Source organism: Ascaphus truei, chromosome 2 (genome assembly GCF_040206685.1).
Source record: "Ascaphus truei isolate aAscTru1 chromosome 2, aAscTru1.hap1, whole genome shotgun sequence".
NCBI lineage: Eukaryota > Metazoa > Chordata > Amphibia > Anura > Ascaphidae > Ascaphus > Ascaphus truei.
In genome coordinates this window covers 402,121,959-402,137,098 of record NC_134484.1, presented here as the reverse complement: position 1 = coordinate 402,137,098, position 15,140 = coordinate 402,121,959, and the positions used below count along the sequence as shown (strand labels likewise).

At 40.6% G+C, this 15,140-nt stretch overlaps 1 protein-coding gene across 2 annotated transcripts in view; it reads right to left on the bottom strand.

Moving 5' to 3' along the window:
- CALCR (calcitonin receptor) overlaps window positions 1-15,140 on the bottom strand; it is a 379,531-nt gene that overhangs the window by 223,284 nt on the left and 141,107 nt on the right. The window lies entirely within an intron of this gene.

Sequence of the window (15,140 nt, the reverse complement as noted above, 5' to 3'; positions counted from 1 at the left end):
CATTTCGCGTGGCGAGCCACGTACCAATGACTTCTCTACCACCACTCTCATATCCTAGAACGGTACTCGCCAATGAACTGCTCATTTACGGATCCCCTTCCCGCCTAAAGCACATTAGGAACAACTCAATGTCCCTGAGACCCATGGATGGCCCTGTCTGGCCGCAGTTCTCACCGGGGGGTGGGGGTACGCAAAGGAGTGCCCACGAGACTCTGGACCACGACTCTACCCCCAATCCTAGACAATTTCGGAACAATTCCAGGTCCCCCAACTCTAGGAGTGGTTATGTTCGTCCGGTTGTCTCACCTGAAGGGGGAGGGGGGGGTACTGTAAGGAATCCACACCTCAGTTTACTGCTTACCTTGCCTTACAGACCTGTGCAGTCCTGGAACACTCCCCCTGGTATCTACAGCAGCTATACAAGCTATGACTTGCAGCCCCAGCCTGGGTTCAGTCATTAGAGCTATGCTGTCACACGCTCCTTCTGCTATTGGTTCGCTGACCTTTAAATACAGCATTCCCACAATGCTTCTCTGCCGAGCATAATCTTTCTTGGATGTTCACTGTGTTTGCCACAGCTACCTGTTTGGCCGCCTTGTTGCTGTTCATGTTCATGTTTCTTGTTCATGTTCCTAGTCCCTGGTTCCTGGGGCCTGCTGCTCTCTCTCCATTCCAGAGGCCGTGTCCTGGATCCTGTGCTAAAGCGGTGGATCTCCAGCGTAACTTCAGCTCCCTGTTTCCTGAGGCCTGCTGCCCTTCCCATAGCAGAGGCCTGTCTCTGAGTCCTGAGGTCTATAGCTCTATCTCCCCGCACAGGTTCGTCCAGGACTCCTGCGCTGAAGCATTGGTTTACCAGTACTGCCTGGTGGTGCGCCCACTCCGGTCAGCCTTCTCCTTCCTGAGACCGGCGCCATGGGCCGTGGATGCCACTCGCGCAAACCCCGTTCCTGACCTGCAGCAATTTCGCTGAAGCAGGAAGACCTGCTTGATCTCCTGTTGCCGACTCCCTGCTTGGACTACGTTTATCATGTCTCCAATCCTGACCCTGGCTCATACATTGACTACGCTGCTCTCTCCAGTCCCGACCCTGCTATGTACGACTACGAACTGCGCAATCTGGATCAGCCTGCGCGGTCTAAGGTCGGTGCTTATATAACCCAACCTCAGCCACGCGGTCCGACCCTGGTTTGTGGCGAGCACAACCTTGACACAAATACTGTAACAAGACAGGTGCACATTTATATCTTTTATTACAATATAAAATCTAGAATACCGGATAATAGCACAATTAATCATCTACAACATTATCTCTACAGAAGAACTAATCTAGACTTTCCCCCACTTTTCAAAGAATTAGAAAATAGGTTACATAGTAGATGAGGTTGAAAAAAGACGTACGTCCATCAAGTTCAACCTATGCTAAATTTAGACAACAGATACGTTATCCTATATCAATTCTTACTTATTGATCCAGAGGAAGGCAAACAAAAAAACCCCAGTGTCATATCATCCAATGAAATCTCATAAGGGGAAAAATAAATTCCTTCCTGACTCCAAGAATTAGCAATCGGATTATTCCCTGGATCAACATTCTTCCTGTCACGATGTGTTCACCACAAACAAGGCGTGACCACGGAGCCGAGGTGGGGTTTGATATAATCACCACCCACAGCTGCGTGGGTGCGTCTGGAGTGTAGGTTGGTCAAGGTAGCCAGGTCTGGGTTGGAGAGGTACGGATAGTCAATATACTTGCCGGGGTCTGGATTGGAGAGGAACGGATCATTGCAGGTACTATTAGCCGGGGTCCGGGTTGGAGAGAGGAGAATAGTCATTGTATGGGTGCTGAGGTCGGGGTTGGAGAGGTGCAGATTGTCGTAGATAGCCGGGGTCAGGAGTACAGAAGAGCAGAGTCCAAAACAAGCCGGGTCAATAACAGAGAGCTGCGAACAAGAGGATAGGACAAGACTGCAAGGCTAGGAAGCAATGAACACAAAGGTACATAGGATTATGTTTTCCCCCCCTCCTTATCCGTCCACCAGTACCCTAACCCGCATCTTTTTTTGTTGCTTCTTTGGTCACCCCCTGTTTTTGTTTTTTATGTGTGGGGATTTCTATCCTGTAGGTTGAGTCAGCCATGGTTCCCAAACTTTATAAAAGGACGTTGTGGATCTTTCAGAAAGGCTGAAAGCTTTTCCATGAGCATTACTTCATGGATCCTTTTTTTTACTGTTTGCTTGGGGGGGAGGGGTTGATATTTTCTTCCATGAGGCGGCCACCGCACATCTAGCCGCTGTGAGAATGAAGGAGATTAATTTTCTTGTTGGGCGGTCAATATTCTCTATTGGCCTGGCCAATAAGTAGGTCAGCGGATCAATAGGTATAGTGAGGCCTATGACCTCTGTAATTATAGTTTGTATGGTTAGCCAATATTTCTGAATCTCTGGACATGACCACCAAATGTGGGCCATGTCCCCCTTTTGTCCGCAGCCTCTCCAACATAGATCGGAGGCCAGAGGGTAGATTTGTCTTAATCTGACTGGGGTAAGATACCAGTGGAACAATATTTTATATATGTTTTCTTTAGTCGTGGTACATATGGAAGTTCCTGAAGCAGATTCCCATATACTTTCCCAATCCTCTCTGTCTATAACTATATTCAATTCCGCTGCCCACTTAAATTCCTTCCTGACTCCAAGAATGTCGCAATTGGGTGGCCTGTAGTATCTTATGATGTCTGGGACTCCAAGGCCTCCTCTCCACCTTGATGTGAGTAGAACTGACCTAGCGGTTCTGTTTTTTTTTTTGCCCTGCCAGATAAAATGGAATATTTGTTTCTGGATATTTTTCAATTCTGAGCCAGGGATGTGGACCGGGAGAGTCTGGAAGTAATATAGCAATCGGGGGAGTATGTTCATTTTGACCGAGATCATTCTCCCGATCCATGATATTTGGTACCCTTCCCATTTATCTAGGTCATTCTTAATTTTCCGGAATAGGGCTGGGTAATTGTATTGGTATAAGGACTGGTAGTTCCTGGATACATTAACTCCTAAATATTTAATGTATGAGGAACTCCAACGATAATTAAAATTTAGTTAAAGCAGTTTCACCTCTGGCTCTGGCAGGTTTAAGTTTAAAGCTTCGGCTTTGTCGTTATTGATTTTATATCCTGATATTTTACCGAAGTCCTGGAGTTCTTTCTGGAGGTTAGGGAGAGAAATTTAGGGTTTGGATAAAATTAAGATTATATCGTCTGCGAACAGAGATATCTTGTATTGTTTGTTTCCAATCTCTATCCCTTGGATGTCAACATTTTCTCCAATTTTTGATGCCAGGGGTTCTATAGTCAGTGCAAAGAGGAGAGGAGATAAGGGGCATCCTTGTCTTGTGCCGTTTTTAATATTGAATCGTTGTAGGTTGCCCCCTGGGAGTTTCACCATCGCTTTTGGGTCTTGGTAAAGTCTACGACACCCTCTCCATAATGTCTTTTCTATGGAGTGGTGCCAAAAATTGCACTCCATATTCAAGGTGTGGTCTTACTAATGCTTTGTAAAGGGGCATACACTGTAATTATGTTTACTTCTCTTCCATCCATTGCCCGTTTAATGCAAGATAAGATCTTGTTTGCCTTTGCAGCTACTGCATGACTTTGGGAACTATTGCTAAGTCTGTTGTCTACAAGCACTCCTAAATCCTTCTCCATCAAGGATTCCCCCAATTTATCCCCATTTAATTTGTAAGTCTCCTGCTTATTCTTGCTTCACAAATGCATATCCTTACATGTATCTGTATTAAACCTCATCTGCCATTTACCTGCTCAAGTTTACAGTCTCCCCAAGTCCTTCTGGAGAGAAATTACATCCTGCTCTGATTCTACTACCTTACACAATTTAGTATCATCAGCAAAGATGGAGACTTTGCTCTCGATGCCAACCTCAAGGTCAATATTAAACAAATTAAAAAGCAGATGTCCCAGTAACGATCCCTGAGGTACTCCACTCATGACCTTAGCCCAACCTGAAAAAGTTCAATTTATAACAACCCTATGTTGTCTATCCTTTAACCAGTTTTCAATCCAGGTGCATATATTTTTACTGAGTCCAATTTGCTTTATTTTGTACACCAATCTCTTGTGTGGAACCGTATCAAAAGCCTTTGCAAAATCTAATTAGACCAGATCAACTGCATTACCTTGGTCTAAATTCCTACTTACCTCCCCAAAGAAACAAATAAGGTTAGTTTGGCATGATCTATCCTTCATAAATCAATGCTGACTATTACTAATAATTTTGTTCCATTAGGTATTCCTGAATATTATCCCGTATTAAACCTTCAAGTATTTTCCCCACTATTGAAGTCAGGCTTACAGGTCTGTAATTCCCCGGTAGTGATCTAGCTCCCTTTTTAAATATGGGCACCACGTCTGCTTTACGCCAATCTTTTGGTACTGAGTCTGTGGAAACTGAGTCCTTGAATATTAAATGTAATGGTTTGGCTTATACTGAACTTAACTCCTTGAGAACTCTTGGATGTATGCCATTGGGGTCAGGTGCCTTGTTTACTTAAATGTTTTGAAGCTGACTATGAACTTCTTCCTCAGTTAACTAATTCTTCATTAATATGGAGGTTGTGGCTTCCTCCTGCGGCACTACAATTGAAATGGATTCTTTCCTGGTAAACACAGAGGCAAAGAATTTGTTTAATACCTCTGATTTATCCTGATCTCCAATAATCTGCCTGCCCACTGAAAGGGTCCTATATTTTCTTTTCTCATTTTTTTGTTATTACGGTACTTAAAGAACTTTTTAGGATTGATCTTATTTTCAATTGCAATCCTTTTTTCATTATCAATTTTCTCATTTGATTGTCCTTTTGCAATTTTTGTTACATTCCTTCTAATTCTGATACGATGCCTCCGTCCCTTGTGACTTAAAGAGTCTAAACGTCTGCCGCCTCTTTCCCATTTCCTCCCCTACCTGTTTATTTAGTCACATTGGTTTTGACTTATTTCTTTTTTACATATTACCCAAGGGTATACACTGATGAGTGGGCTTTTCTAACAATGTTTTAAAGACTGCCCATTTATCTTCTATATTTTTTCCTGCAAAAACATCATCCCACAGTATTATTTGTAGATTGGTCCTCAGTTTATTAAAATCTGCATTTCTAAATGTAGCGTGGTACCCCCCCTGGCTACTATTCTGACCTAGGGCTGGCAGTAAACCCTGGTACTATCAGGTTGCCAGTAGTTGGTATGGGGTTTTCCCCCTCACCTTTGGTACTGCACTTGAGTGATAGCAGGGGGTGGTACATCCTGTTGTAGCTGGGACAACAGGGTGCCCACCTTGTGGCTGTACTTATGGGCAGTAGTAATGAAGAAGCAGGCACACGGTCTAAATCATCAAGGAGGTTTAATGTGCCATGAAAAGCAACGTTTCGGCAGTACAATACTGCCTTTCTTGAGAGTGAGTGTGGACCATACCTCTGCCTCTGCTAGGGAGGTGGGAAAGAGCTAGGATGGCTGCGGGTGCCCTTGGCCTGTAGTGGCGGTTCAGGGACCATCATCCAGTGAATACTGACAGACTGTATCCGGCAGAAGACTGCTGAGTAACTGTTACTGCAGAGTGTAATAATAATCCTTTCCTGTTTGCAATATACCTCCTGCCTGGTGCGTGACCTTACTGGGGGGAGAGGTAATAGTTCTACCGTGGAAGATCACCTTCAGTTCCTGGAGTCCACGGCAGATGGAGACGCTGCACTGCTAAGAATATATGTGGGTATGAACCCCAGAAGCCTGTTCCTGTGTCCCCACTACCATCGACGGACGACTCGGCCCTCCTGTTGCCAGCATGTATATGCACCATACACCCTGTAATGGCCACAATCTGTGATTGGGTGGGGAAACACCATTACATACAGTTTAAGGTCTTTGTAGAACCCAAGTAATCATTTTTTTGATAATTTATTTAAAATGAGACATGTTATGATTACTGTTACCCAAATGTTCCAGGAATTGAATATTTGTTATTACTTTTACATTGTTTGATATCACCAAATCCAGTATTGCCCCTCTCCTGGTTGGTTCCACAATAATTTGGGTCATGTAATTGTCTTTAAGCATCCTTTTGTTGTAATGCTAATCTCATTGCCCCAGTCTATGTCTGTATAATTAAAATCACCCCTTATGCAAACATGACCTAGTTTTGATGCCTTCTCCATTTGCAAAAGTATTTTGCTTTCTCAATCTCACAGATATTTGGTGGTTTATAGCATATCCCTACAAACATGTTCTTTATACTTTTACCTCAACTGCTAATTTCTACCCACAAGGTCTCTACATTTTCATCATTCCCTTCATAAACATCTTCCCTTATAATAGATTTTAGATCCGGTTTAACATATAAACATACTCCTCCTCCTCTTCTCTTTGCTCGATCCTTCCGAAAAAGGGAATAACCCTCTAAAGTAACTGCCCAGTCATGAGTTTCATCCCACCATGTTTCAGTAATGCTTATGATAACATACTGCTCCCTTGCAGTTATTAATTCAAGCTCCCCCATTTTATCTGTCAGGCTTCTTGCATTAGCAAGCATGCATTTAAGTTTTTTTCAAGCCTGTACTATTATCTTATCTGCTACTTCCTTTCTGCGCAAACTTGGTTTAGTCTTTAGAAGTTTTCTAGTATTGTCTGTATTTACTATGAGTGTTTCGCTGCTTGTCAAACTAGCACTTGCTGCCATTCTACCTCCATAACCCCTTGTTTCCTCATCTATTCTGTTTAATTCATCATCTGTTTAATTTCCCTCCCCTCTCCATCCTAGTTTAAAGTCTCCTTTAGGTTAACACAAAAAACAAAACTGTGCGCTACTACCTAACTACCTATAAAGTTTAAATGTATAAATATATACAGTGCAGTGACTATACCATCAATTTAGTGATAAAAAAATTATAAAAAATTAAACCACAACTCCCACAGTGAGATAATTATACATTAAATAATAAGTGCCACATAACCGTGTTGGGGATAATGGCGTCTGCAGCTGTAAACGCAGGGGTGGCTCAGCACCCCCCACACACTAAGAGAATGGAAACAAAAGAAAACAGCGCACAACGCTAAATAGTGAAGCAAATTCAACAATATATTATAGAATTAAAAAGGGGGTAATATATCTGCGTACATGAAAAAAGTTGGTAAAAGGCATGTAGTGTGTATCACACTGTTTACCACTCGGCAGCTGTTAGCTGTAGATTCAGGTGCTTGCTTCCCTCTGCTGCTGCAGCTCAGTTGATTCTGGGGCAGGACGTCAGTCTTTTCACTCCCAAGGGGATTTCCCTTCATGCAGCCAGGTTCAGCAGCTGGTACTGGGGCTCTGTGAAATCGCTCCTGCTTCCTGGCCGATATGAAGCTGCTCCTGTACCTCGGCAGGTGTATCCTCTGCACAGAGGTTAAAACGCAGCTTGCTGCTGTCTACACAGCAGTGGTGGATTCAATAGGGAAGTTTGAACAGTCTTACAAAGTCTCTCACAAGTGTCCAAAACAGCACACAGGATGAAATAAAAACAGGACAGGCCAACACATAGACAAAGGCCAATGTAAGCAGATATAAGGCAATAAAATGTTACATCCAACTAGTTTCGTAGAATTAACTACTTCTTCTACGAAACTAGTTGGATGTAACATTTTATTGCCTTATATCTGCTTACATTGGCCTTTGTCTATGTGTTGGCCTGTCCTGTTTTTATTTCATCCTGTGTGCTGTTTTGGACACTTGTGAGAGACTTTGTAAGACTGTTCAAACTTCCCTATTGAATCCACCACTGCTGTGTAGACAGCAGCAAGCTGCGTTTTAACCTCTGTGCAGAGGATACACCTGCCGAGGTACAGGAGCAGCTTCATATTGGCCAGGAAGCAGGAGCGATTTCACCGAGCCCCAGTACCAGCTGCTGAACCTGGCTGCATGAAGGGAAATCCCCTTGGGAGTGAAAAGACTGAAGTCCTGCCCCAGAATCAACTGAGCTGCAGCAGCAGAGGGAAGCAAGCACCTGAATCTACAGCTAACAGCTGCCGAGTGGTAAACAGTGTGATACACACTACATGCCTTTTACCAACTTTTTTCATGTACGCAGATATATTACCCCCTTTTTAATTCTATAATATATTGTTGAATTTGCTTCACTATTTGGCGTTGTGCGCTGTTTTCTTTTGTTTCCTTCCTTTAGGTTAAACCTTCCTACAATTTGTACGAGCTGTTGACACTGGCTGCTACAGTGTTAATACTACAGCAGAAGTCTAACAGCAGTCAAAGTGCTAATGTGATATGGGGCAAAATATCTAGCATATTAAAGATTAAGCCCAGCCATTGCCCCTATTCGTTGGGATGGACGAATTTCCCTAGGATGTCCCCTCCAGATCCACCTTTTGTGGCTCATCTGACCCAAAACCTTGTGTTTTACTATGTATTACTGTACTGTATGTGTAAATCTTTATTCAATGTATTCCTGTGTACTGTAAACTGTACAAATTTACCATCCTGCATGTCAAGGGATATATATATATAACTTTATGAGATACCGCTCACCACTATTATAGATAATATATACATAGAATATTCAGTTACAGCTGGAGCAAAGGGATGGTAATGACAGACAAAACATATAAGGGAAATAAAGAGGTTTTCCCAAAAAAGATCCCCAATTACTGCACAACTAAGCTGAACACAATAAGTCAGGGTTCAAATACCCACTAGAAATGTAGACAAATGGGCTGTATGGGGTACCATTAAGTAACCGCTCCCAACACTGTGGGAGGACAGTTACCACCAAATGCAGATTTAAAAATAAAAAATAAAAAATACTTTATTCACAATTGCTATATTCGACGCAGTAACACTGACTCTAACTATCTTAAAACCAATTAAAACACTTATTTACGGAAGAGTGAGGTTAAGGGATAACAAGGGAATTCCCAGTAAAATATCAGCTAATACTTCCCTTAATTACATGTCCTGATCTACTACTGAGACACAATGGGTGATAACAGATGGTTAGCTGAACTCTTAATAACGAATTCTAGCTTAAAAGACCAATATATAGTTGTCCTAAAGCATAACTTGATAACTAGCAATCATAGCCTGAGTGGTTAAAGGTGTATCACAGCGCATCAAAGATGACCACGTATACATTGCAATTCCAGTGTAATACTCAGTATACTGGATGTAAAGTACACCTGGAGGATTGATGTGGGTGGTAGCATATAGGCAGTATTCATATACCAATAATCAGATGTAACACAGCGTGTATATTCAACTCCTATGTCACGCCTATACCTCCAACAGTCTAATTACTCATATACCCGTAATTCACCCTCCATCAATTTAACTCCCGATCATCTGCAACGCAATCAGGGCTTGTCAGCATGTAGTGGACATACTATCCATGCTGCAGGCAAATACCTCTGTGATCACAGTGCAAACATAGCCCCGCTGTAACCCGGCTCTAGCTATCCCATCCGCAGTGATCAGGAACAATCTCACCCTAGCTCCTCCTCCACGACGTCAACGCGATGACTTATTGTGTTCAGCTTTGTTGTGCAGTAATTGGGGATCTTTTTTGGGAAAACCTCTTTATTTCCCTTATATGTTTTGCAACCTCAACAGACGAGAAGTGGGACGTGCAGTGTTGGGGACAAAAGGAGAGTGGGATGGGCAGCCCTCATGTCTGAAGGGAAACGTTGGTCCAAAGAGCAGAGCCTTTGTCTGCCCCAGACACTGAGGCACTTATCTTTGCGGGAGATAACTGGCCGGCATAGGGAACCGTTGCTTGTTATGAGCCCTGTTTGATTGGCCAGTTTGAAATTCCCACTCTCCTATAAGCCTTCCCCTGGGGGCCGTCCTGGCTGCACAGTCACACCCTCAGTCTGGATTGGCCACAACAAGGGAGTCCTTGCATTGTGATTGGTCCTCACATAACATATGCGCTGTGATTGTTTCCCTGTCTCCATAGGAAAGCATGGCAGACGGGGTCATGACCAATGTAAACGGGACCCGATCTGAGCTCCTCAGAGACTGCCCTGTAGTTAGTGTGTAAGCCAACTAAATGGTGTGCTTTGAGGCACCAAAGAATGAATGTCGATCCAATCGGGAAATTTAAACTTGCTTTGTGCACTGGGACATTCGGTTTGCTGGGAGATACTGAGAAGCTGTGGAACTTTGCTGAAGATACTGAGATTGAAGCTGGCGAGCAAAATATTTGGAACGTGCTTTGTGGCGAACTGCATACCGGAGGTCTGGGAGACTGAATAAGCCTACTGAAGTGGCAACCAGCACCTAGATAGCTAGGATTCCCCCAGAAACCTATGTTTTGGTGAGTTATAGCTCTTTTTGTTATTTGGTCTGTGTCTGCTGTTCACGCCAGAATAAATATCTTTTATTTGACTCCGTTGTCCTTACTGGTGCCTTGATCCTGGTGAATTGTCCTGGTCTCACATAACAGTTAACATATACATTTTCTAGCTTAATTTAACACATATGAGTTTAACCAATTGTGCTGCTGTCTTTTATAACCAGTGCGGCTTCATAAAACTGTGCATGTACACTGTGATTTCCTATGGGAGTCTGCTGATGTACTTCTAGATGCACATCCCAGAAATGTTACAGTGCTTGTTTTGTTCACAGGTTCAACAGCAATGTTTTAAAAATATAGTGAAAATTTAGTATCAGGGCACCTAATTTGTCACATTGCCTGAACTGACAATAGACTGCAGAATTAGCAATAGTGCTCAATGTCAGGCAGTAGGCTAATAAGAAATTATCATACATACTGTACTGTAAAACAGTATGGATGAAAGAGAAGACAGCATCATTTTGCCATTGCATACATCCTTAATAAGACCATACATTTGATATGGAGTACTTTTTCCAGTCCCATAATGTATTTTTATTTAATAAAAGGGATGGAAAATGTGACATGAGGTAATTGTGTTTACAATAGAAATGAGACATAATTGACAAATGTTTCACTGGGGTTTTTTTGTTTGAATTTGTCTGGATCAACATAAATACAAATATACGGTGAATATCTCAGTTGATTAAATGTAACATAGGTTGAAGTCGAGAAACATGGATTTTTTCAACATAATCTACTATGCAACAATACAGTAGAGGCAACGTTTATTCTAACATTTGCCGTAAACTAGCCGGGTTACATTCTGGGTATGTGCTGGGTATGTGCTGGGTATGTTCTGGGCTAGTTTGAGGCACGTTTAAGGCATTTCTGCATTGACTAACGACCCATAGGATTAACACAGCAGGGATCCCTGGCAGTACAATTCAGTTTGAATGGGACTGCCAGGGACCCCCGCTGTTAATCTGATAGGCCATTAATCAATGCAGAAATGCTGGGGCTAGTTTAAGGAAAGTTTAAGGCATGTATTCAGAATGTACCTGGGTGTTTCCTGGGTTTTTTGGGGAATTGCCACTGGTTTTTGTTCGAATAAGAGTTGCCTCTACTGTATATTACAACCATCCCTGTTTGCATTGAAAAGAAAGATCTTAACAGTTATGGAGTAGAAGAGTCCATACAGTATATGACATAAATAAATGTAAAAAAATAAAATAATAATTTGCATAAATACTGTATGTAGGCGTATATTTATTTTATAAATCAATCTGTATCTGGTCGTTGATCAATGATATGTGGTACACTGTATAAGGGATTATCTTCATTTAACCAAGTAAGAGAGAGCCGAACCTATATCCCAATGTGGAAGAAAAATATGAAAGAGCAAACAAGAGAAAATAATGGTCCATTCCAGTTTTCCATATTGTTGCACACTATAATGTATCAAACAGAACAGAAAATAAATCTTGCATGAATGAATAACCTAGTCTGAAATGCAGGCATCTGTGACAGTTCTCAGAATTAGAGTGTTCCAACCTTTCCTTGACTTTAAATAGGGCCTGACGCCTTCTCTCCATCCACCCCGCCCCCCTTGCATGGGCATTCTTGAAGGTCCAGGGGGCTGGATCAAGGAGAGTTTTTTTTAACTGCATCAGGCCCTATTTACAACCAACAAAAGATGGAATCCTTCGGCACTATCTGATGAAGTGGTTGGTACCCTGAAACATCATTTCACCTCCTCTGCTCCATTGGAAGGATGCCACTTTGTCTTTTTTAGTATTTTGCATATGTTCTTTTGAGTTATGACTATGACGTTATGCCTGATATTAATTTACTCTGTTAAATGTATTACTGTATTTCAATATATTTTTATATCTGATATATTTCGACACTGCAACATCTTTCTTTTGTTGTTTTGTAGGGATATGAAATCATATTTAGCGAATAAGACTTTTACTCTGTCACCTTGAAATATTTCAGATCATACCTATGTACTTATTTTCCCCATTAATTTTATTTACATAATCCAACTAAAAATGTAATGTACCATTCATGATATCATCTTTTTAATTATTATTTTCCTGATAAGAACAATCCCATCTGGAGTTGCTCTACATTCCATTTACTGTTATAATCCACATATAATTACCATTTTGTAGACAAAATAAATGCACAGTTTAATGGATTTTTCTTAACAGTCGTAATATTAAACAGCTTATGATCGAATCTCTTAGTTACCTTAGCATTTCAAGTTTTAGAATATGTTTACATTACTTTCACAATATCACAGTTAGTGGTCAGAAAAGAAAGTAGCCAAGGATTCCACAGAAGTTAGTTTAGTAATATTGTTTACATGACACTGGAGAGAATTTGGCTTAAAAAAATGTTTCATATAAAGTACATTTTTAGAAAAATGGAAGTTCAAACCTTCATTTGAATTGCTTATGGTAGATGACGAGGTTACTCTGTCATTGACTTATTGATTTCAAAAGACGCTTCCAAAGGTGCAACGCAGCTTTCCCTGAGCTTCTCTTTTTAAATGAAAAAGAGTATCCACAAACCACTGTGTTCCATAAAAAATAGAACTTTTTGTGCATTTGAATTTACAGTTACATTTAAATTTGCTATCTTAATAAAAAGTAAATATGGACAACAGCGAAAGTACAGTTGACACATCATGCTGTCTGCAGGAAAATGCGGGAGGAGAAAAACCTCATAACCTACAGTTTTCACCACTTTTAGACAGATATTTGCTGGTGTTTTCACAGCTGCACATTGTTTTTTTTCACTCAGGCATAATACTAGAATAAAAGTTATTGATCACAGAAATGTTTTAACATGGTGCTTTGAACAGAATGATCTCTCGTATTTAATTAGTTCCAAATTCTTGTGCTGTACGTGCATGTGTCTTGTAGGAATATCCACATTTGTAGTTTTTGGAGATACGATTTTGCAGTTTCTATGCATAGTGGATTCCTGAGAAAATTCCAGCTGCCATTTCTCTAACACAGGCCACTGGAAACGTCTGAAAGCTATTGCTTTAAAGTACACATTGTTTTGGAAACCAGCACCAAAAGGCACAAGAGAGTCTTCATAATAGATAAAAATTTAAATAAATAAGAAATACTTTTGGTGGTTTACATTGGTTCATACTGCACTTTTTTTTTTTAAAGCTTCCTTCACAGTAATGTGATCATATTACAAAAGACAAAAAGCCTTAGTTATTTATTTATTTATAAAATATTTTACCAGGAAGTAATACATTGAGAGTTACCTCTCGTTTTCAAGTATGTCCTGGGCACAGAGTAAAACAAATAATACATGGTTACAAATACAGTTACATAAATGAACAAGGTATACATTTATATACAAGACATTGCATGCACAGTTAAAGAAAATATATATTATGAGCTTATGAAACAGTTACAGACCAGATTAAAGTGTGAGACAGCCTTAGATTTGAAAGAACTTAAGCTGGTGGTGGATATGAGAGTCTCTGGTAGGTTGTTCCAGTTTTGGGGTGCACGGAAGGAGAAGGAGGAACATTCAATATAACAAATAATATACAGTAGTTAAAAAACGTATCTGTTTTTCTTTCCATAAGTGAGTATCATTTAGTTAAATTCTTTGGCCAAAGCATTTTAAGCTTGCAAATCATGCAAAGGTAGCACCTCTTTTGCAAGTCGTAACTTTACTGCACCCGTAAAAAGCTCTCAGAATCTGTCAAATGAAGGGGGAACGGTCTTAATAGACTGTATTCACAGCTGCTTCACAAGAATTGCAATTTAAAAGTTGGGATGAGCGAGCTTGAAACCAGGGAGGAGGGGTCACAGACCTTCAAATTGTTTACAAATATATTTTTTTTAAATGGCAGTTCTTGTGAAGCACCTGTGAATGACCAGTCTATGAAGACAGTCCCCCCTCCATTAGTGAGATTATGAGAGCCTTTTGTGGGTGCAGTAATGTTACGATTTGTAAAAGAGGCCATACCGTCACGTTGTTGGAAACTTAAAATGCTTTGGCCAAACAATTTAACTAAATGACCCTCACTTATGAAAAGAACAACACAAGTATTTAACTATATACTGTAATTTGTCATATTGGATGTAGCACTGGGGCTTTTTGTCTTTTGTTATATTACTTGAGGTCAAAACCTCAGTGGCACTCCTTTTTGACTCAGATATACAGTATATGCTGTTGGGTTTGGGTTCTGAGCTTACATGGGCTGTGTGTTTGTGATTACTGTATATGCTGTATACACCCAGACACTCTTGCATGCAGCGTAAAATGGAAAAGTGATATATATGTATATACACATATACATTCTGTATCTGAGCATCTAAATAAACATTTAGCACACAAAGCAGTGAAATTATTATGATAAAAGATGAAGATCCAATATAACGACTATGTAAATGTCTACAAACAAAGCAATTTTGTAGCAAACTACCTTGAGAACAAAATGCTATTAAACAAAAGTTACAAGAGACGTGCAGAACATCCATGTAAGTACTTAGGCACAGCAGGTACTGGAGCTTGATATGTACATTCCTTGTATTGTCAGCAAGGCCTGATGCATGAAATTGGATACACCAAATTTTAATTAAGTAAAAACAAACATCTAAGTGTTTAGTATTCATTAACATGAATTGCAAGCTGGGCAGAAAAAATGACGTGATGCCAGTCAAATGTTGGTGCATGATAACTAGAAAATACATTAAACGTGAATATTTAATATACAG